The sequence below is a fragment of the Desmodus rotundus genome, chromosome 2, assembly GCF_022682495.2.
Source record: "Desmodus rotundus isolate HL8 chromosome 2, HLdesRot8A.1, whole genome shotgun sequence".
NCBI lineage: Eukaryota > Metazoa > Chordata > Mammalia > Chiroptera > Phyllostomidae > Desmodus > Desmodus rotundus.
The window spans coordinates 31,328,452-31,353,908 of NC_071388.1; the positions used below are offsets into that span (position 1 = coordinate 31,328,452).

Consider the following 25,457-nt stretch of genomic DNA (forward strand, 5'->3'; position numbering starts at 1 on the left):
CTATTTCAGGAGTTAAAAATATTTACTAAAGAAAAGAGGGGTAGGTGGAACTTTTCAGGGTGATTAAGAATCAGGCGAACAAAGATGGCTGAAAGGCATCGCAAGTAGAGGAAAGAATCTGCTGGGAGCTCGCTTAACCATTATTTGAGTAGGTGTAATAACACCCACAGCAAGCCTGTGAGTTTTTTTTTTAAGTGAGCACTTACACAGAATTAGAAAAAACAAATCATTAAATATTTTTATGATTCTGTGTCTAAAAGACTAGAGTAAATAAGAACCTTAATAAATTGATGCCTATGACTCTCCCAACATCTGATTCCATGAAAATACCGAAATGTACCTGATTCCATAAAAAATTCCTGAAATGGTTGAGCAAAAATTTCTTTCTTATTTTTATAATGTCTCAGGGCAGTAACTATTTTTGTTCTTGATTTTCATTTTTATCAAAATAATAAAATAACTATAATTCATAGAATAGAAATCTTATATTACCCAAATAAGTGACATTTTCATTGAAGCAATATATTCCATTGTAAATAACATTTTACTGAGCTCACATTAAAAGGCTTTTATTCCATCTTTTTACATATATGTATATCCCAAAATTTATACCACTACACATACCTGTGCCTAAATACATAACATAGCCAAAATTGGCAATTGGGATGCTTAGTAACCTATATATGTACACCTAAAGTATAGATAAGTTTTAGATAATGATGTTGATTATGATGCCCTCACAAATATTAATTCTTCTGCCTCTACTCCTGCTAGGAATGACAATGACTACTCTATCATTCTTATCACTTTTCATGTTTATTATATTCCAGGCAGTAAACAAGTATCCTAAATATATATTACATTTAATCCTCTACCACTACCACCACAATACAGAATTAGATCCATTTTGCAAATAAGAAAAATGAGTCGAACAAAGGTTGAACCCATTGTCAACCAGTTACACAGGTCACACAGTTAATAAATAATAATTGGTCACACAGTTCATAAAAAAGGTAAGGCCGTCTAAACATACTTGTGGCTTCAAGCTCCCAACTTTACCACTTACTGATTGTTTGGGTTTGGACCTCTCTGAACCTAGGCCTCCTCATCTGAAAATTGACAACAGCCTTCATGCCTACCTAATAGAGTGGCTTTGAATATGAAATCTAATATTGTATATAAAAATACTGGTAAAAAATACACAGCCGTAAACATATTGACTAGCAAGCCCATGAAAAGGTGGTAAAAGGATTTATGTAATAAAAACTTGAAGACAGAATATATCTACAAAAATAACATGGTAAATGATAATAGAAGGCAGGAATAACTCACTGCAAGTGTTTCTTATAGTTTTACAAGTATCGTAACACCCTGGAAGATGATAGAAACCTTAACAACATCATTTATCTTAGGTCCCACTTAAGACTGATCTTAAAACACATAGGATGAACCACATAAACTGACCCTACTATAAAAATTCAAAGGGCTTGCCAAATTCATCTTCTTTTATTTTAATCTTTTAAAAGCATGTTTAGATTATATTCATTTGAGTTTAGTGAAACTTTTCTCTGGAATAAATTGCCTATACATGCACACACTAACACATGTGGAACTCTTTTTCTGTAATCCTCAAAAAGGCTTTTGATTCTTCATCTGATTCACCAAAAAAGAGTCAGTGAGGACGTGTGATGCATACTGGGATTTGGAAGGCTCCACAGCCACTGCGTCCATTTACATAGAAACCAGATGGTTGCAGAAATGTTCCTTTTTTACTTAAAAAAAAAAAGGATTATTGAGGTGTTTCTACAGGCTCTTATTCTCTAATGGATAAACAGTGCAAATCAAAGGTGAACTGAAGAAAAACGGCGTCCAAAATCACCAGGCAGCACATCGCGGCTCAGCCACACATCCCACAGGGCAACGTCTTAGAAACTAACATTGCACTAGGGCCTGGGACACTGTGGGAGAGAGTCTGGGACTCCCATTATTCAGGAAAGGGAGAGAAAGAGAGAAAGGGAAATCTTCATCAGAAACATTTTATTCCCCTTGTCCTTTGAAGGCTTAATTCCACCACCCGCCCCCGAAAAAACTAACCACAAGTTTATAAAATGGGATGTTTAAGGGGCTTCACTTTTTAATCTCGCAATATTAATTCCCTGAAGCTTTGAACTGACAGGCAGGCCAATGTAAATGAGCCAGAACAAGAGTCAGAGCCAGAATTTTTGTTGTACCATGACAAAAAATGTGTTATTAGTGCTCAGTGATTAATGAGCACGCAAGAGGAAGGGATATAACAACTATAAGATTATCTTGGTATGTGCACGGCTTACACAATATCAGGGCAAAATACAACTGACTTTACTACATTCTCAAATATACACAGATATACATTTCATATAGAATGTCTGTACCGTATGGAACATTTCCTGTGAATTTCATTTACAATGAGCATTTCAAAAATGCTAAAAAAATCCTAATGGACACCCATACATTTGTGAAATGACACATACGTACAGCAAGCCCTGCTTCTTAGTTAATGTACTTATTGGTTGCCTAGACTGTATTTAAATCTTGTCTCAAATAATTTAGATTCAGTACCCAGTGGTGAGATAATTTCACTGGCAAAGCAAATTAACCAAATCTATGGTAACTCATGCATGCAATCACAGAGGATAAATTTAGTAAGAAGTGCTATTAAAATTCAAACAACTAGGGAAAGAAAAAAAAAGCTTGGCATTAAGAGGAAAACTTTCTTTAACAAAATAAAAAGTGTTCTGAAAAAATATGATGTTCTCAAATAAGCATCGCATTCCATTTTATGAAATTTAACTTGACATTCTCTTTCCTTATGCCTGACCACCACAAATATTCAAAAGAACATAAGGGCCTACTCTCAAATTATACAGTTTATGAAGCACAAATCAAATGTCAACTGTTCATCAGGCTCAGATGAAGCAGAAAAAACGAAAGCCTGGAGGAAGTTAGGCAGGATGGGGAGGGAATGGAGGGACAAGAGACACAAAGAGGTAATCCATCAACTACATGGACTGCACCGTGTCAAAGCTGCAAACAGCTAGGATATGCCAAGCCAACAAGAAAAGCAGCCCTGATATTTGAGGAATTAAATAAAGTATAGGATAAATAATAGGACAACAACATAGTAATTGCCTGAAATAAACATTAGGGAGGAAGGGGAATTTTCATTTCATCAGTTGCTTGGCTGAATCCCACCTCCAACTTGATCTCTTCCTATTTTAAAGGCTGGATTCCCCCAAAAAATAGACACAGCGCCACCCCCCACTGTCTCAAGCAATGAAAAGTAGTTCACTCATTGAATAAAAGTTTAAGGAATTTTATTTTCCCATACTACAGATAGAAATAAAATTGTAATATTTCATTTTGTTTGATACTATAATAATACAGTGTTTTAGAAATAATTGTTGCAAGTAAAGGAAAACCAGAGTCAAAGTAAAAGAAAAAAATAACCAAACAAACAATTTTTACTTGTAATATTTGGGGAAAGGAAGTTCTATATAACAATTATGGTTTTCTGCTTCTTTTCTTTTCACTGCTTACCTCTTCTTTCCCTTCTTCCTTTCATTCCTTCCCTCTCTCCTTCCTTCCTTGAATTTTTTTTCTATTTTAAACCCTAAAAGGAAGTCCCGTCAGCAGCAAATTTATTCACTTTTTCAGGCATCTCTCCAGAACCTCAAATCTGAATGATTCTTTTTTTAATTTTTATTTTATTTTTTAATTTTATTTTTTATTTTTTTAAAGATTTTATTTATTTACTTTTAGAGACAAAGGGAGAAAGAAATAGAGGGAGAGAAACATCAATGTGTGGTTGCCTCTCATAATCCCCCTACTGGGGATTTGGCCCAGGTACGTGCCCTGACTGGGAATTGAACCGGCAACCCCTTGGTTTGCAGGCTGGCACTCAATCCACTGAGCCGTACCAGACAGGGCTGAGTGATTCTCTTTTTTAATAACACTTTCTTAAAAAAAAAAGGAAAGAAAGAAAATTTTCTAGCAAGGAATGTGCCTATTTTTGTTTGCTCTTTTCTGCTTTCTCATGTGATTAAATCTATAAAAAATTAGTATTTGGTTTTATTTAATCCTAACTTATCCCATCAATTTGCATGATGACTTTTACTTATTTAGAGTTTACTCTTTACAACATCAATATCATCGTTCTTAAATAATTCTGCTGCTCAAGTAGAACTGATACATACAGAGGCAATACAATTAAGAACTCTATCTTTGTGGATGAACTAATTGGGTTAAAATTACCGGTTGAAAAATAAGGTAAAACAACTGACACTATTAGGTCATTTCATCCATACAACTGGTTCTCAATGCTGCAATCACCTGAGAAGTCTGAGAAAGGACTGACGCATGGACCATAGCACCCAAAGTTTCAAATTGATTGATGAGGACAGACCTTGGGGATCAGTTCTTTGAACTCCCGCGGTGATTCCAATGTGCAGCCAGGAACCAGAGATGGAGAACTCTGATCGATGAGAGAGAGGAAGTCATTCATTGCAATAAAGAAAGGGTTGAGGCCGGGAGGACACTGATCTCGTACAAGCACACTGGAAAGATGATCGAACACTTCCAACTCACCTATGATTTTCAAAAACTGTTTGTTGGATTAATCAGGGAGAAATTGAAGGAAGAGGCAGGAAAATAAGTAATTGCAAGGATCCCCTTGGAGCCAATAACCCTGTAAAGGTGGAGTCTAAGGACAGATTGAACCACCTAATGAAGACTGTGCAGCTAAGGCAGGCAATGCCATTGTCAGGGTCTAACTTGGGAATCACATTACATAACTAATCAAGTCTACTTAGATTTCCCTTCCCCAATCTGTGCTCTCCCAATAGAGGTAACAGAGAGTTCAAAAAGGGGGAAAGAGTACGACAATTCTAAGAGGGCTCCTGTTCTTTTGGCCTGTGACAAGTAAGAAAGGAATGGCCCCACTGGTTTACACAAAACACAGTCATTTTTCTCAGAGGTCTGTATTTCCCTCTGCCACTGCATTCTGCCTACTGCCAGATTGAACAAGGAGGCCACAACTGGCCACGAGACAGAATTACTCATACATATCAGACAAGCCATAGGAGAAAAAAGAGAGAAAACAGGCTCCAAAGAAACTGTACTAAGAAGCAGCTCAGAACTATTTGCTAAGAGCTCAGCATTGGAGACAATATAGACTAACTTTTCACTTTGAGTTAAGATAAACAGCATTTTCTGTATTTCCTGTGCTCATTTTTCACATGATATTCTCCCTCAGTCCTTTTTTCTGGAACAGAATACAACTTGGTCCCCTCTTTGCCCCCTCACAGCCCCAAGGAACAGACCAAAAACTGAGGTGAGTCTCATGACCTTGAAGTTTGGAGAACAAAGTTTATAAAATGGAAAAAGATTGTTCTAGTGAAAACAGAGAAGACATTTGAATATTATATAAATATAATCTTTAATATAAGTACTTAAATGTGTAATTGAGATTCATGCAGTAAAAGAAGGTGACTTCAGAACTCCACAGTTATATAACTGGAAGTTTTTGAAGTACCTTTCTTTTTGTTATGATGTATCAACATATGTTTTCATTATTTATGTTTCTTTCATTTGTTTTAATCCAAAGTAATAGGAAATGATTTGAAAAGAGGAGTTTAATGGTCAGTTTTATTGATAATTCAACAAATATTTGAACCATTATTAAATATTATATATATGCACAGAAAATTTATTTTTTAAATAAGTCTATTTTTATTAAACTATGACTTTATATGACTTCAATCCACTTATAACAAGAAAACTTTAATTCTGGTATCCTTATATATTACTTCTTACTTAATAAATCTTAGAGAAATAGGCACTGGCAGAATTTATGCAAAATAACTTTTAGAGAATTTACTATTTTTTTGTTATTTGATTTTTGTATTTGATTTTGTTAGATTTCAAAATGCCTGTCCTGAATTTATCTTTGGTGTTACTGTTTTTAATGACCATTTTATATAAAATAGGAATTGTAACCCACCTGACCTTTTTACCCTTTTCATTTCACAGAGATGTTAAATTCCAGTGAAATCACATACTGTTCGATGTGAGTCACAGGAAGCCATCTTTTCAAAAAATATGACAGAAAGTCTTGTAATAACATTTCCTGAGTACAATCTAGGGAGCTTTCAGTGGGACCATATGAAGTCATAGAAGCAGAGCCTCCTATAAAAAGTGAAAAATATTAATAAATACAATATTTCTCTCTCATCAAATAAAAGCTCACCACAAAGAAGTACCTCACAACTTACAGAGAAAATATTTAATATCTTAAAGCAATTCAATGAAAACACTAAAAGTTACACTATTTTTATAATAAGGGTAAGGTTAGGTCTGAAGAAACTCAACGTAAGTCACTTATCAGTGTTTAAAATAAAACTCATGTTTACTACACATCAGTTGCTGACCATTTATCTTATGCTTTAAAAAAATTCTCCATTAAAACACTGTATTTCTTCCTTAAAAGTTTTGTGATAGGTTTCTAGCCATTTCTGTTTATTGCTACACAGAAGAGAATGTCTGGACAGGTGATTTACTTAAATAAATGACTGCTAAATGAGAATGAACTTTGACTCATTTAAATTAACTTCAATATTTATTGTTACAAGCTTGACAATGCTCTTGGAAATGATTAAGCGTGACCTCTAGAATAAATGAATTTAATAAAAAGGACTAAAAAGTAACACAGCATTCTATTTAAGAGATTCCACCATAATTTTAAAATCAGAAGCCCATAAAAGGTTCAACATGCAGTCCCAGAGTAAAATTTGATTTAAAAAAAAACAATCTCAGTCCTTTAAATAATTTTACCTAGGGAAATTCAATACGCAACATACCCTGAAAATGACTAGAATGACTACCCCAGAGAACAAAGTAGTCGAGTCTTATTTGTAAATTTAGTAAAATACGAAGTGATTCTGTCTTCATATATGACTGCTTCCATGGACAAGATTTATCATCTATGGGAAAAAAAGGAACAAACACTACCTATTTACAATCACTGTTTAATTTGGAAATTATTTGGGTCAGCCTATAAATTAAATTATAAGCTTAAGAGTAGCATAGAGGGACATCGTGAATAACATCACTATTAACATTTAATCTCAGTATCGCAATATATAATTTTTTTAAGCAAGAAGGAAATGCAGTAAGACAACTTTGACTTCTTTTTTGTTGTAGGATATTTTCCCACTGGTGCCTCTACTGACTCTCTGGTTCACAGGAGAAAGAGGCCTTTCAGACCTATGGTTCAAAACCATAAGCTTAAAGGAGATTTCAATTTATTTACTGATTCCACACATATCTTTTTGCTAGTTTCAAGAACACCTTTTATGGCATTAATATTAACCTCCACCTTTTTAGCTCAAAATACTATTATCATAAGAAAAAAATTGATGGCTCTGATACAGCCCCCCCCCCGGGGGGGCAGGTTATTGTTGCATGGAATGATTTCCTGTTGCTGTATCTGTGTTTGCCTTGCCCTGTAACTAGACAAGTACACTCTTCGTAGACAAAGTCCCTGTCTACTATACGCCCTCCATACTCTGGAGCCCTCATCAAACACTATGTTCTCAGAAGGTGCCCCAGATGTGCTCCTGGAGCTGAGGCCTCATAAGAGTGCACTGTTAAAACAAGACAGTGGCCTTTGCTTGACCCCCAGCTTTCTACACGAGTAGATGCGAAAAGATGTAGCTCTGTGTGCAAGTGTATTTTTCACATGGTGACTAATGCTTAATATAATCTATACTCAGCCAAATTACAGGAAAGTAAAGATGATATCAGCAACGAGCCCTGCATGACAGCCTATCTGTCCTTTATGACTATTTTCAATAGTATTTACCAAAGGAAAACAGGTTTTCAAAAAGCCGTTCCCTTTGTTAAGAATGCAAGAGAATTCACATATCCCATATAATCACAAAGTGTGCAAGTTTTGAATATGTGGCATATTGGGTAGTGATATCAAAGGCTGTTTGTGCTCAGCCACACTGAACAACCTGAACATCTTCAATGTGCCTCATGTTCTCTCTAGAATCCAGGGCCCTTAACCCAGCCGTTCCAATGGCCAGGAACCTGGCCCTTCCCATTTCCTACCACGCCCCCCTTCAACTTCTACTCATTCTTCAGCACCAGCTGAAATTTCATTTCCTCCAAGAAGTTTCCCCGGATGCCTAGTAAATGAAGCTAGGTCTCCTAGCACCTCCTCCTCACACAGTGTAATAATTATCGCCCTGTGTCTTAACTGCCCATTTGCTTGCAGGTCTCCAGCCGTAAACTGTCAGCTCTGGATTGCTGGGCTGTGTCTTGGTCCCCACTGTGCCCAAGTGCCTGGGACGGTAGGTAGGCAACTCATAGGTAACTACCGCTGAACTGAAATGTAAATTGGGGTTATGAGACAAGGGAAGCAATTTGTGCCAAAGAAATCTTTTTAAAGATAACACATTTTTCCAGAATTATGGGTATTTGGGAAGGGCATCTATATTTAGGAGTATGTGTGTGCCCACATGTGTTGGGAAGCATAAAAGCTGCAAGAAAATGAGAGGAAAGGGAGAAAGGGTGTAAAATGAATCTCAGTCCTGAGGGGAACCAAAACTTTGCCACCCCAAAACATGCTTGTTGGGATATTGCTTTTAAGCTGGTTATGAAGTAGTAAGACTCAGATAGAATCTTGGACCCCCTCCCCCTTAACTGCCTAAAGGAATTCAGACAGAAAAACCTGTTTAACGGAGGGGAGCATCACCTTAGCATCCTAACAAACTAAATGGGGCAAACAAGGGAAAATCCAGCCAAGCCTGCTTGGTGAACTTTCCTCTGTGCCCCACTGTTTCTGGGTGGCCCAGCAAGAATGTGTTTACTACATGTTTGCTCTTGCTCATCTATCTGTAAATTACCTGCTTCCCCTTTGAAATCCCAGATCCCCAGCCCCTTCTCCTTTGTCTAAAATGTCATATAAACCTCAAATGCCCAATGTGGCTCTGGGTCTCATATTCTCAGGGCACCCCACATGTACACCCATGATAAATTTTGGACATTTTTTCCTGTTTATCTGTCTGTTAATTTGATTATTAGCCCAGCCAGAAGAATTTAGAAAGGTGGGAGGAGAAGTATTTTTTGTGCCCCTACAGTCTTCTCTTCAGGCCTGTGTTCCTAGAACAGGGAAATGCCCAGTCTCTCTGAATCCATGTTGTCCAAGCCTCCATTGTTCCCATGGCCTTCAGGCTAATACTCTCTGCTTAGTCTTGCATACAGACGTGCTAATCATTAGCCAAATTCTGCTTGCCGCTTGAGGAGATAAGGGAAGTTTGTATTGTTTATCAAAGATTTGCAGGTACCTTGTGACAAAACTCACATCAATTAGCACAGTCTTCCTCAGCCCACTGCTGGCACTTCTTGCCCCTCCCACTTCCTCTTTTCTTAACAAAAAAAGAAGCCTCAACTCTGCATTTTCTTAGGATGGATTTGAGGAACCTCTAGAACTCACATCTTCTCAGTTGGCAGTACTCGATCAATAAAACTTTCCCTAGCCTAAACTCTGATGTTTCGAGTTTCGGCCTTCCGAAGCATAAGGCACGCAGACTTTGGAGCAGTGGCATTCCCTGACACAGCATTTCATCCTGCTGTTATGCCATCAACTATCCTTGTAGAATTCCTGCCTCCCTCGTGAGACTGTAGACACCTAGAAGGTAGAGATTATGTTTTTGTTTTTGGTTTTTGGTTTTTTTTGATCATTGTCTGTAGTGCCTTAGCAGAAGAGGGTAAGGGCAATAGGGAAAGGGAGATTTAACAAGTAACACTTTCATCACCACGATTTCACTGTTTGATTGCTACTTTAACAACAAAATGTACCACAAAAAGCTGTATATTTTCACATCCTCAGAATAGAAATTTGGAATCATGTAGGAAGAAATCAGGATGAGAGCTCTGTTTTTAGGGCAATTACAAAAATTTAGGCCATTTATTTGGCATGATTTCTTGAAAATAATGTATAGAGCAGCTTCATGATCAATAACGGGTAAATTAGGGCAATTAGATGAGATAAATGAGATAACGTAGGTCATGAGCTTTATATAATATCTAAAACATAGTTGGCACTCAACAAATGTTCAGTCCTCCCCCCTATTTATGTACTTGTCATGTAGCTTCCCACCTTGGCAGCATTATTGTGGGCTCCAAGTCATGTGAATTCAATGCCAAACTAGGATTCTACACCGAGAGTTTTCAAAACATGGTAATCCAGGAATTTTTAGCCATGCAAATTCTCGGGCCCACCCCAGACCTACTGAATCAGAAACTTTCTGGGTGGGGCCCAGCCATCTGTGTTCAAACAAGTTTTCCATGAGACTCCACAGTGTAAGTCTGAACAGCCCTGCTCCACACCAGTGGGGGAGACATCCACTTAAGGAGGCAAATAATCTGGAGGGAAGCCTGCAAGGTAGGGAATAACCACCTCACCCAATTTCTTGCTATTAGAAGTGTGAACCCTGGGCCAGCATCATCACATGGCCTGGGAGCTTAGTAGAAATGCGGATTTCAGGCCCCGGCCCAGACCTGCTGAGTCAGAAACTGCCTTTCATTTAACAAGATCCCCAGGTGATCTGTATGCACATTAAGTACGAGAAGCATTGATCTAGTGAGTATTTAGAGTCGCAGAAGGTGAGCTGTGGGAAGGAAAAGAAAAACAAAACAAGTAAAAATTATACACAGAAGAACTCAAATCTCCAATCTCTCTCATATGGAGGGTTTTTGCAGAAGGTAACTGGTGTTCTAGCACATACAGTTTCTCTAATTGTCCGTTGTACATCAGATATTCGGTGTGCGGGTGGAGGAACCCCACAGCATTTTACTTAAGAACAAGTGGGCTACATTTTAAAGCTCAAGACAGGTAGAACAGATCTGTGTATTTGTAGCTGGCACACATAAACACCACAAGACAATTTTAAAATTCTTCACCCTTTGTCCCACATTCTTACATACACGCACATTTTTCACCTATTTAACAAGTAATACTTTTATCACCACAATTTTGCTATCGACTGCTTCTTTAACAACAAAGATGCATCACAAACAGAAATGAATGAAGCTGTCTGAGGAGAAAATTCCATAGTAGTGTTGCTGTCAACGCCCATCATAAACAACCATGACATCATAGCGGCCTTATCTACGGGTTGCCACTACTGATCGATGGCATCACTCCAGTAGTGTAAATAGCTTCTAATGTCCCATCTTCTACCGTCAAATAGGTTCTGATTATTTATGATAGCTGTTAGGTTACAAGTCTGAGCTGTGGTGTGGATTTATTTTCTACTTACAGCTGCTGTGGATTTCAAGTTAGATAGGATTATTTTTTAGTGAAGATGATGAACTGAGATAGAACTGTCATCGAGCCAGGTACGCCATCATCTCGTCGGTGGGTGCCGCCGTTTGAGTATGAATTTACAGTGCCAGATGCTTTCTGTGTTATCATTGTCAACCACAAAATTTAAAAGATAGCAGTTAGTCACTGGTTGTTACAGCATGAAAAGAAAAAAAAAATAGTACCCGATACAGCTCTCTATACAATTAAAATGTTTGAAAATTTCAGTTACTAAATAGTGACTAAAAAGTGAAAAGGCCTATCATCTGCATGGCATGTATTTTATGATAATGAAAATGTTTCAACTTGAATGTGACAGCTAGAGATGATTTAGGCGGTAAAAGGAAATTCATCGCCTCTTGTGCAAGGTATTCTTTATAATCATAAAGGAGACTGACAGCTAACCTGGTCAAAATACATTTTTGCAGAGAGGAACAGATATGAATTGTGTGAACCAGACAGGTGAACTTTAAGAATTAGTCCATTATCCCAATATTTTGTTGATATAATAGCAAATACCCTAATTATTCTGAACATTAGACAGACATGGTGAGTTAGCAAAAATGTTTAGGAACTTGATCAGAATCATAAACTTAATTTTTCACTTTTTCAGACTTTTTGTAGGCCTTGTGTAAACAAAGCATTTTTCTTCTGAATTCCCAATTTTATTGGGATTATACCAATTCTTTATTCAAATTTATTTTGCTTTAAGTCATTCTTTCTCACTGAGATAACTATGCTAAACATATAAATTCTCAAAAAACAAGGAAAGTTTTTACCATGCAAAATCGTGTGTGGTTACTATCCTATAGCTATATTTTATATATTTTTCAAGATAATTTTTAAAAGAAATTCAATAGTTATGAGGCTATTTAAAAATCTTAGATTTCAATATTGATTCTGTCATATCTTATGATTTATCAGTTAACCAAACTTCTAATGAAGTATGTATAATATTTAAACATCTGTTACAGCAAAATTATATGTCCTATTTAATTTTGGATTATTTTATATGATTTTTAATAGTACATAAAATAACTGCTATAGTTGGCACTTTAAAATGGTTTTTGATCTATATAAAAATAACTGGAAATCAGTTTGCCCCTCACAACACTTCATAAACATATAAGTAGTAAGAGTACGTCTAAACTAAAACATTACAAAGTAAAAACCCACTTGAAAATGCCGTAACTCTACCAAATTATGAAATTTTTACTGTAGCAATCTCCCTTTTCGTATCATTATAATCTGATCAACTATACATGCCTTGAATAAAGTCATTTTGAGGACCACTGTACATATTTAAATGTCTTTTAATGGAAAGACGTGCATACTTAATGGAGATAAAGCAACTGCGTGATGACTTATAAAATGAAAGCAGAGGGTCCCCCCAGTTACCATTGCCCTTATATGAATATTGGGGTAATTATTTAACAGTAGCCTGTTTTGCTTTCTAATGGTAACTATTTAACATTTCTTCCCAATATGCTTTGCACTGCTAAAAGTCTTAAGTAAACCGAAAATCAGCAGTGAGAAAGTGGGAATGTGGCCACTAGGAGCTGACAATAGCTGTTTTGTCACGTCTAGGCCCTGGTTCTCGCTCAGGAAGTGGGGATTCATCCAGCCAGCTGATGCCAGGGGAGGATGATTTATTGCCTGGTGTCCTCAGTGGCAATTGGACCCTTTCCCACTGTCACTCACAACTTGCAAAGATTGTGTCCTAAAGAAGAGGTTCCCCTCCGTTCTAAAGAAATTACAATGCTTGTCATAAAATGTCTTTTAGCAGAGGGAAACGGGTATGAAAATGGGCAAAGAAAGGAAACAATCAGAAGAGGAGAGAAGATGGATGTTCTGTAACCTTTTCTCAGAGACCCATTTCTTCTACTTTTTCTCCTGTCTGTAGCGGGGTTTTGTTTTGGCTGATGACAATGCGTAATAGCCTGATAAATTGATTTTATGAGTCCTTTTTCTCATCTCTCGAGAAGACACTAACTCGTTGGGACTTCAGAGGGCTCGCAGAGGCAGGAGACAACAATTAGTTTGCTGAAGATGTCAGAAAGTAGCTTCAGAGTTTTGCCAGGAGAAATCCTTACTGACAGATCAGGGCTGACAATGTTGGCAGCTGCTTGAAAAGTGCCGCACGTAGCCCCAGCACTGTGGATCCAAGGAGGAAGGCCCTGCATCTGGCTCCCTCCTCAGAGCTGTGAATTCCTCCTGACTCACCAGAATTAAAGGGAATGTTGAGGGGGAAATGTTTAAAAAGCCCAAGAGCTGAATGCTACCAAACATTTTGCTAAATATATTTTTAATAGTTAAATAAATAGAAAAATCTTAGTGTTGCTGTTACTTTAAATTTAAATCAGTGCCTAAATAACCATTTAGGTTAAATCTCTATAACCATTTTTAAAACCTTTTATGTACTGCACAGTGTCAAATATACTTTTCTATATGTAAAACTATATGCTGCTTGGCACTTAACTCTATAGAACATACTAATTTTAATAAATCTCTTTAAGACCACCTTGATGTATGTTAAAGAGATAAAATACTTGTGGTCTGAACATACTGAAATTATTCAAGCATTTTGCAGTACCATCCTTGAAATTATTTAACATTCCAATTTATTGCCTAAAACCTTTGCTTTAAGATTACCAAATGAAAGGCTCAAAGTGTCACTTTTCTAATGTAAAGTAGCTTAACTTTTCAAACATGAAGACATGAAATTGGCAATTTCTTGAAAGCTTTGAAACTAATTAAAAAATCTCATTATGTTTTGGTAAATGTTATAAATATTAGTGTTTCCTCCCAACACGAAGAAAAATCCGAGGATAGATCTCGGCTTTGCATAGCACGAATCGTATTCTACGTGTTCATCACTTTTAACTAATTACTTCTAAAAGATGCATAATTTGGAATACTGTACTATGTGTGTGCATATATGTCTATAGCACATTAATTACATGTATGTGTTTTCATGTAAAATTATCCCTTTAGACTTGGTATCCTGGAAGTTGGAATATAGCAAAGAATATTTCCAGGCATTTTTTTTTTCTTTCAGAATGTTTCCCATATAGAGCTAAATGTAAACCTTCTCTGTATTTTGAAGGAAGCTACATCAACCCCTGAGTCTCATACTTCTGAAAAAAAGAATATGAAGTGCTCAAGCTAGACAAATAACAGGAGGTAGAAATGGGGCAATCTTAAATATTCTACAATGAAGACTTCCAGGAAAGCCTGAGAGTTAAGAAGGCTGAATCCTACATTTTGTTTTGCCATCAATTAGTAAATGACCTTGAGCCTTTCTGGGCCCCACTTTCCTCATCAGTAAAATGAAGGGTTAATTAGGATGATCTCTCAAAGGACCCATTCAAGAGACCTGAAATTTGAGGAGTGATTATGCAGATCTGGGAGCACCCAAGTTCTTTGACTCAGGTGGATGGCAGAAGAGCCGGAGAAGTAAAACTCACTTCACAGACTTCGCTACTGATGGACCGCTCAATAAAACTTGGGGAGAATGAAGTGAGAATTGGGAACTGAAATCGGATGGAGAGGTTCTTCTAGAATTTCCCCTGTTCCTCCTGCTGCACGTTATCACGGTATTAATACGGCTGCTAGGGAACAAATGCATTGAACAGTTAATGTTAACTCCAGAGAAATAAATTATGTGGTCAAATTGTTCATTAAATGCATTAATCCAGTTGTAAAGGACTGGCATCATAGCAATAATTGCACTGTCATTTCAGAGCTTTTAAAAGCAAATCAATCCAAATTATATCAGCTTGATGTATACCTTCCCAGCAGCAGTACTTTAGTATCTAATAGGAAATATGCAATAAAAGACAGCTTCCTATGTATTTGTAAAGCAGTTTGGAAGCCCTTTGCATGTCTGGCTACACCAGGAGTTTAAGGGATAGGAAAAATAAAAGCATCCTGGCTCAATAGGTTTGACCAAAGTTTTCCTCATTTTACTTTCTGAGTCAAACCATACCATTAACTTAACTTTACATACCTTCATAATATTTGCCTCTAATATCGCTGCAGTAGATAAAACCAGCACTTCAATCCCAGCAGTGAACAGAGTTCTCCTGAGTAACAAAACTCCCTGGCCCAACAGGGGACTTTTAAAATGCAAGCACTCTAAACTTAGCTGCACCCCTGAGAGCCACAAATTGAGAGAGATTAATTCTGTGCCCCTGCACCCCTCATTACCAGGAGAGCTGAAGTAGGTCAAATGCAAGTTAATCTCCTGAATTCCACTTTTGCTCATGGATATTAGTCCAGCCACTACTGTGTATTGGCTAATGTCTTTAAGCTACACGCATGCAAAATTAATAAACAGTGTGCCCAGCCAGTATGAAATATAAATAAAAGTAAGTGCCTTGAAGTGGTTTTACATAATGACACTGCCCATGACAGTAACTAAGGCAACTTACGCACACATGCTTCCTAGAACCAACATGGGCGAAAACAATGAAAACCAATTACTCCAAGTTCTGAATTCTGCCCCAATAAATGATAACACCAATAAAGAAATGTTAGTCCGCCTAAATATCCATGCAACTTTAAATAAGATCTGCCTCCACCCCTCATAGCAAGACAACATGCTCCTGTGGAGGAGGATGAGGGTTTAAGCAAAGCAAGACTGCCATCACTCTGTGAAGGTACCATGGTTTTCATTCTTTAGGGGCGGGGGGGAAAAAAAAAACAGGCGTGCATGTCAGCACAAAGCTAGTAAAATTGAGGCTCTGTTTGTTCAGAAGGCCTTGTAATAACCTAATTGTCTACCTCTCTCTGACTGCAGCCGGGTCAAACCATTGCTATTCTATTTTCACTATGAACTCATATTTTAAGGAGTGATAAATGTTGTGATTTCTTTGTGAAATTAAATGAACCATTGTCTTGCATTTCGAAGAGCTCTTTTTGGGGTTGGTTGAAAATGCTGTCATATTCGAAGTTATTCCATTTGATCCTCCCCATAACCCGAGCTGGTAGGATTCAAGTGATAGGAAATGCTGCCCTATATACTATAGCAGGAAATATATTAAATTATTTAAGTTATGAAATTAACCACCAGAGAATCTATCTGAATCTTAGTCCTACCACGCTCACTAACCAGATGACAAGTCGGTGCCATTTTATCTCAGCAAGCAAGAAAAAAGAAAACGTTCACTTCAATGACAGTTGGAGGAATGAAAAAATGCAAATGGCCCTGAATTACATGAAAAAAAATTCTTCACTTCATTCTCAGTATAAGAGACATGTGAACGAACACTACACTGAAACATCGCGTTTTTAACCTTTCCTTGGCAAAAGTCAGATAATTTAATGATATACCGTGCTGGCGTGTAAGAGTGGACAACAAGGTCCTTTTACACGCTGCTGGTGGAGGATTGGTTAGCACAACCACGGGAACTGGTGCGTGCGTACCCTGTGACTCGTCGGTTCAAAGGTACAGGAAACATACCCTCTGAAGCAATTGTAAGAGCACATAACCTCTGACTCATCAGTTCCTGTCCAGGGTTTATCCTATAGATGTTTCTCACGCAGCTCCAAAGTGTGCCATGTAAAAAGTCATACATTTAGCATTGTTCAAAATAGCTAATAGTAAGAACAGTAAATCATGGTACACACCTTCAAAGGAATACTATATAGCAAGTAAAAATGAGGAGGTTCTTTAAATACTAACAATCTGCCAGATAAATAGTTGTGTGAAAAAGAAAACTGCAGAATGGTGTGTTTAGTGTGTAACACGTGTGTAAAAGAGGAAATAAAAATATATGCATTCAGTTGTATATGCACATCATACAGCTAGAAACATACACAAGTATAACATTGGTTGTGCCTCTGGGGAGGAGGTGAGGTGATGGGAGAGAGGTGTGCTTAGTTCATTAACTATGTAAACGAATTAAGTACATATATAGAGACAGATACATAGAAACATAGATCTATGTAAAAAGTTCTCTAAATTAGTAATGTAAAAATAAAGCAAACAAGTGAATATATAGTTATACTTTGCACAAAAAAGATTTCTTTCCATGTACATACAACATATGTGTGTGTGTGCTATACACACACATTTTCATGTGAACTTCTTGGAACGATATGCAGGAAATTATTGAAATTAAGGAGAAAATTGTCTACCCGAGAAGGAAGACATACTTAGGCACTGCTTGAATTTCACTGTGTGAATGTTTTCCTTTCATAATCATATTAACCACATATAAAAGACAGAAGTAGGGAAGGAGTAGAATTGACTGAAAGACATCCATAAAGAAAGTTATCTACCCTAAAATGGGTTAAAGTGACCTATAATAAAAGGATTCTATTACTCCTCCAGTCCCACCTTCCTTCTCGTAATTCCGATGTAGATGAGCCTACTTTGAAAAAGAAAATTCCAATTAGAAATTCGGTGCAGATGACGGCCCCTGAAAACCTAAGAGCAAGAGCTCAGGGAATGGATTTGTCTGGTTCGCCACATAAACGCCCAATAAATACGTGTTGACTGACTGACAGGCCCAGTTGCTAAGCATGCTACAGAATATGTGCAAAATAGCCTGCTTGAGCAGTCTGCCATCCCATGAAGACATTTGATTCCAACGGGCTAGAACTTAATTGGAAAAATATGGGCAGGACAGGATGGCAAGACCATTCTAACAAAGTCCTCGAAACATGGACGGTTATTTCTCTCTGCTTATCTACAGGGCATCTTCCCTGCAAGACATTGAACTTTAAAAAAATCACTCTACCAACAGAAAAAAATGCTATTCCATATGCTTTGCCAAAGTTGCCTGAGAAGGCAGTGGTAGCTGATGGGAGCTAAGAAAGAGGGGGATACTGCAGGTTCTGTCTGTGCGCACACGTGCAGAAGGACCAGATGAGGTGAGTGCTCTCAGAAAAATTATATTTTGTCCACTGAAGTAAAAAAAGAGGCTGTTTCTGGGTGTGGAGTGTGAAAAACAGTCTCACTACTTTATAGTCACACCTCATAACATAATCCTGTAACACCTACTGACCCAGGATCTCCAAGAAAGGGATAGTGTTAATTCTATTGCACTTATGGGAAATTTGGGAAATACATAGCCAAGATCCCCCAGCCCTGAGGTTCTTACAACCTTAACCATGATATTTCCTTCCTTATTTGATGATGAGTAGACTATACTCGCAGCTTTTCATGAGATTCTGCCTTGTTCTTCTTGGGGCACTAATAGAACAAAGCAGTTCTTTTCAGATAAATGTTATGAACTCTGTAATGGCTATCATTATTTATTTCATAGCATAAGTAAACATTTTATTATGTAGGCTCCCTTGCAGAAACCCAAAAGTAAAAATGAGTATTTCAAGTCTGAGTCAAAGATTCATACCATTTTTTATATTGATGCCTAAGATGTTTCCTTTGCAACCATTTCAAAAATAACTTTTCTTCTTTTAAATACTTTAGTCAAATAATTCCCTAGACCAGAACAAACATTTCACACTGACTGAGCTATCAGCAACATTGTATCAACATTACTATTCAGGCCTACCTTCTCTCCCCTTCATGTCATATCCAGAGTATTTTTATTTTTCAAACTTTGAACCATTTAACTGCCTGCATGGTTAAAGCTATGATTGGTTGTTAACCACTTCTCTAAATACTTCAGGAGACTGTGAAACAGTAGAATTGCACTTTTTTTTTTACATCAATATAAAGTCATGTTCACCCCCACTCCCCTTCCTTCTCACCCCCTCCTTGGGCTCCCCCATGAATGTGTTTTTCTCCCTCACTTCTTAGACGCATTTGGTAACAATCAGGCTTTTATTTTAAGGAGCCCTAAGATAAGGTATCTGTGAGCTCCACACTTGGAGTAATTGATCACATTTGTTTCCTGTTCGTAGGTTAGACTCCTCACTCTTGCTCTTTTTTTTTTTTTTTTTTAAACTTGGCATGTTTCTCATTACCCTCTGCCTTGTTAGCCCAGTAGAAATTTTCTACTGTGGAGAGTGAAAACAGGACGATACTATTACAAACCCCATCTAGTCGGTGACAGCAGCCCTTCTCTTTGGGAACTTCTGGCCACTTCACGCTTTAGTGGGGAGCCCTCTTATGGATACAGGTATGTTCGCCTGTAACTGAGGGAGGCTCCGTGACATCCGCTTGGTGTTCGCATGTTTAATTTTCACACCGTGCTGATTCATTCTGAGACTGGTCCCCGGGATGACAACATTGTTATCATATGACTCAAACTGCCTCACCTCATTTCACTTGGGAATGTTAGCTCAGGTTCAGTAAGTGTCAGCTGCCAATTCTGAAAAAGAAGAGCTGTATCTTTCCTATTTATGCTTTCCAGATAAATTGTAATCAGTACCATTTTATTGACCCTGTCAGGTGGGGCTTAATTTCAGATATTGTCTAAGGAAAGAAAAATGCAGAAATCTGAACAATCGAGTTTTCTCTTCTGTGCCTGTGGGCCAATGAATAGGAGGCCAGGGTTCAGTCAGTCTCGTGTCCTGGCTTCAATCACAACAAAGCAAAAATGCTAGCAACTCAGTGTAAAATGAAGTTGATCCCTGCCTTTATTTTCCTTTTTTAGGACAGTGAGAAATATCAAAATAAATGATCTACAATGGCTAAAATTAAATTAATGCATTTATTTGCAACATTGATATTTATAAAAATATTAGAGATTCTAATAAAGTGATATAAAGTTCATGAAAGAAATCTTAACAAATAATCCTTTACTTAAGTGGTACTCCGTCAACATTTCAATTTTTAAAATTATCTTCTTAATAATGCCAGTTTGGTTGGTTGGTTGGTTGGTTGGTTAGTTTGGGGCTCAACTGTTTTTACGTGTCACCGTATTTTGGCACTTGCAAAACAGTCAGCAAAAGCAGCATATTTTAATACAATTCAAAATAAGCTAAGACTCAGGAGGAAACTTGGAATCTGGTCTGAACTCCACCCCCTAAAGTAGTTAGGTGACCTTGGGCAAGTAGCTGACCCTCCCTGACCCTCAGTGTCCTCATTTATAAGATGAGTGGGCTGGGCCATATGGCCTTCACGGTGGCTTTCAGTGCTCACACTCTGTGATAACTAACATTGACCTGAGCCACCCTGTGATAGATTGAGTCCTCAAGATTTTCTAAGATGTCAAATACAGTAGCTGCTGGCCACGTGTGGCTACTAAGCACTTGAAGTGCAGCTAGTTGAAATTAAGATGTGTTGTAAGTATACACACCAGATTCCAAAGACTTTAGTACCCAAAAAAGGCAAAATATTTCAGTCATAATTTTTACATTGGTTCACATTTTGAAATGACAATATTGTGGATGTATTGGTTAAGTAAACTATATTATTAAAAATTAATTGCCCCTGTTTCTCTTTTACTTTACATAAATGCAACTGCTAAAAAAAATTTAAATTATGTATGGGGCTCATGTTATATCCCCACTGGACAGTAATGTAATAAGGGGTCCATGACTATGTCTTTACCACAGAGACGGAGTTAAAATGGAAAGAATCTGAACAACCTAATTCACTGAGGGCCTGTAAGGATAAAAGAGCAATCAGTTGTCCTCTGGATAAAAATACACAGGTCAAAGCCATACTTGGCACACCTATGCTACTCAAAAAAGAGCATTAAATGTTTTAAAGTTGGTTTCATAATAATACAGTATTCATAATCAACATATAACCTAAATAGCTTAAATATTCCTTCAAACCCATAACTTAATTTTCTTATCTAATCTGATTTATATTCCTAAACACTTCAATTACTTGCCCATTATTAAAAAACTATTAAAACACTAGTGAAATGATTTTTTGATATTATAAGTTATCTTTTGTTTCTTTAGATAGATGCACCCACTTTATCTTGTGAATTCCTTTGCTGGAGAATTTCTGAAGAACTGAGGCAAAAGAGCAAATTTTTACGTATTTTTGTCAATAGTAATGCCTAGGTAATTTAGATTAAGGAAAGAAAAAACAAAGTTTCATCTACATAAAAACGTGTGCACATTTGCATGATAGCTATTTCAGTCAACAGCTATTATTTTGTGTTTGAAAGGACAGACCCAGACCTCAGTGTTTATGAAATTATGTGTCTCTCTAGGAGGTACAGACACAAAACAAATGTCACTTTAGTACAGTGAAACCTAACCCTTAGAAGAAGCATTATCTATCCTACACCAAAGTGAATCCAGTTATTATCTGAAATGAAAGGAACATTCTATAGCACACAGAAAAACGGGCAAGAAATAATCATTGCAAAGCTGATTACTGTCATTTTCTCTCTCTGATAGTCCAATGTTTTCCTGATAAAAATATACAATCTGATGTTTATCATCCTTTCTCAAGTATTTGCGTCTTTGTTGCATCCCCTGAACCTGACACCTAGTTAACCTATTGCAGGTAAAAGCTTTTGAAGATCTACTACTACTCTTGTCCTAATAAGGTCACTGACCTTTTGGGCTCAACTCCAGCTCACCCCCTTCTTCATTTCCTCTCCTATCATTAGTCTGAAATGGCATCAACTACCTCTCAATTTTCTTCATCTCTTCAATGCCCCACCTTTTAGTCCAAATTCACCTAATTAGGAACTTAATTTCCTTTTTTCCCTGATTGAAGAATTGATAATGGACAGATCCCATTCATCTCTGAATCACAGAAAATTGCATTGATGACTTCTTATTTAGGAATGCTAAGCATTTATTTTATTCTAGAAATTGTTCTGTGGAAGCCAAGCTTCTCCAAAAAGTATCTTTTTCCAACCACAGAACTAAGCAAATATAAGTGTTGTTTTTATATTTTTAATTAAAATGGGAAAAGGATAATCATTTAAATCTGATAAATTTTACATTCATTTTATATTTCATTTTACACAGTCATAGTTACTTATATTTAAAACAAGTAGTTTTTCTTGTAAGGTGCCAAATAACTGGTTCCGCTAGAAGATCAGGGGACTGGATTTAAAGTATATCTCAGGGGGTTAGGTTAATAATTCCTTGAGGCTGGTCATTTTGGGCAAAATTATACAAAGAATGTATTACACCAGAAATGACACATATGGGCTGGAAATCTACAACCAAGTAGGAGTCACATATTAAAGTGACTTTCTGGGTAAATACCTCACGTTCCTAGAAATTATCTCTTTGACTTCAACATTTAACAGTTGAGTTTCCTACTTAACAACTCAAAACACACATATGAAAATATCCTCCCCAAAGTATCCTATAACCTTAAAATTTAGTGGTAGAAAAAGAAATCAATCCAACAATTTTATTCCATTACTCAACTGAAACATTTAATGTCTAATTTCAAGTATGAAAAAATCATCAACATCATTATAAAACTTGGAACTGATAGTCATACTGAACAGCACAGACAAGCCAATCTCATTTTATCCAGTTGGTACCCGAGCCCATACCCAGGGTATTCTTCCAATAGGGCATCAGGGCAAGTCATTTCACCAGCCTTTATCTCAGGACAAATCTGTTCGGTGCAGAAGAGAATTAGTGAAATAGATGACTGAGAAGAAAATGCAATTTCTTTTTTTTTAAGTCTTTTTCAAGCACACAGTCTCAGTGCTCCCTGCTCTGTTGGGTGGAACTGAATGAGGGTCCGGGCTTCGATCTCTGGGCCGAAACTGTGCTGACATGATCTAGACTCTCTCCTCAAAAGGGAAGCGATAGCATCGATTTTATTTTTTTCCATGAAGTTAGACTTTCTTCTTATAAAAATAAAAATGACCAAAACGAGTTGTCGAATGCTGCTTTTTCCCCCTCACTGAATGAAGCATGCCACGTAAGCCCTTAGCATGTTCGGGGCTTAGCTATTTGTAAGAGACAGTAACAGCTGGAACAACTTCAAATTCAGTCAGCAAAAATAATTTTCTAGGACAATGAAATAGAAAATAAAAACAAAAGCACATTTCAAACACAAAATTAAGTGAATAAACTACCTCATCAATTTCAGAAAATAACATTGAAACTATTTGTCTGAGAATATAATTGCTTATATCAGAAAAATCATTAATAGTTAACTATCATCAAAATGAAGGTTTCACAATAGTTAAGACTAAGGAATTTGAATTCTAACCATCTTGGAGCCCTACATAAGGTGGGGGAGGGAGGAGGTTAGGGGATTGAGCAAAAAGGAAAAAGGACTCATGGACATGGACAACAGTGTGGTGACTGCTGTGGGGTGGGGGTATAAGGGGACTAATGGAAAAAATACAATAAAGATTAAATCAAAAAGAACATCTCTAAATAGAAAAGAAAAATAAGAGATCACTTTTACGAGTTGCCATATTTTTTCCTTCACCTTCTGACACTACTCCAAATTAACCCTAAATAAATAAACGTGAACACAAGAGCGAAGTGAAATGCAGAACCTGCTCCAGGATGCAGCAGTGTTACAAGATCAACCAAAGCAGCCTTGTTATGTAGCTGAAACATTAGCAGGAGAGGGAGAGAGGAATGAAAGAACTGAAACCAAACAATGTCTTCTAAACTCATGCAAGATAACTTTATTTCATTCTTAAGAACTTGTATTTCTACAAACCAGTTACAGTCTCAACACAAAACTTCGCAGATAACCATATAAATTCTGTAAATGTTGTTAAATTCTGGACATGTTGTTAAAGTTAGAATTTATGACAATAAGACTACAGAATTTCTTCTCAAATTATTCAAGTGATCCAGTACTTCACCCTCATTCTTCTAATAGGCAGAATACATTTTTTTCTAGTATATTGACAAGCATTAAGTTTCTTAAGCAAATGAAAGATAACGTGCTCAGTCCTTCCGTAGCTAACCAGTAGATTCACATAGCCGAAGTCTTTTATCGCTCCTTCCCTTTCTACTTTGTAAACCTCCTTAAGGTTATTATATAATGACCTGAGTAATGAAGTCCTGAAGATTTTCCATTGAGAGTAGAATTAATCCCAGTGTACTGAGAGTTTAGAACAAAAATCAAAATATTGTTAGGGAAAAATAAAAAGGAGATGTTATGGCATTTTTAATCCTCATACCGAATATGTCAAACCCAGGAAATAAGATCATAGTCACAACATGTTTTTGACACTCACTGACAATAATCCCAAAAAGATTTGCCATTCCCCCAGACTGCCCAAGGACATGTTAATTCTCAAAACCCTCATGCCTACCAATTTTCCCCTTATTCCAAACAACCGATCATTATTTCTCCTCCAAAGTTGCCAGAAATTCCTCACTGCCCATAAAGCTTAATTTACTAGTTCATAATATTCCCATATTTATATAGTAAGCTACTTCCACAGAACACAAAAGAATACATTTGCCAAAATTGGCGGTTTCTGTTCTCCTTTTTAGTTTAGTTCAGTCGTATTATCCCTATCTTAAATCCTAACCTGGCCTTTCTTGGAGAATCTACATAACCTGTACTCCTTAGGAAATGTGTGCAAAATTTAAAAGAAGTCATGTTTTATGGCTAAATCATAGAAGACTGAGAATAGATAGAATGCAAGGAATGTTGTCAGAATCTCAGAATGTCTGAGCAAGTGAATGGTCGCCATGAAAATACAGCTGTATATGTCTGCATGGGCATATGTGCGTTCAGTTTCTTCCCCCTTCCCCAGCCGGGGCTTCAGCTTTAGGTCATTCTGCAAACAAGCCCCAGGAGACACACAATTACACTCCCCTGGAGACTGACCCCTTAGAGTGCCCACCTGTAGCCAAACACAGATAGCATCCCGGAGCAATGAATTAGCACTCTAAGCTGATTAGAGCAGCTCTGCACAACTCTATTTTATTGACACAATGAAGAGAGGACAGAAAAGGGCCTGAAATGAGAAAATCATTTCCATGCTGACTGAATTAAAAGAACAAAAGAGCTCCGTGCAGTTGCAGCATTCAATTTGTCGGGAAAAAAGGAAGCCACTTAATGGCTCACAATAGATCTGAGCAGACAGATGAAATTTAAAACTTCAGCATGAGTGCGATTAGCAGCGCAACATATTCTAAATCATTTCCTCCATATGCATAATTTCGTTTGATTATTTAGTTCTGTGTTTTACAAAAACACTGGGCTAGATGC

At 37.1% G+C, this 25,457-nt stretch overlaps 1 protein-coding gene across 7 annotated transcripts in view; it reads right to left on the reverse strand.

Moving 5' to 3' along the window:
• MECOM (MDS1 and EVI1 complex locus) overlaps positions 1–25,457 on the reverse strand; it is a 550,490-nt gene that overhangs the window by 232,319 nt on the left and 292,714 nt on the right. The gene's annotated exons all lie outside the window — the stretch shown is intronic.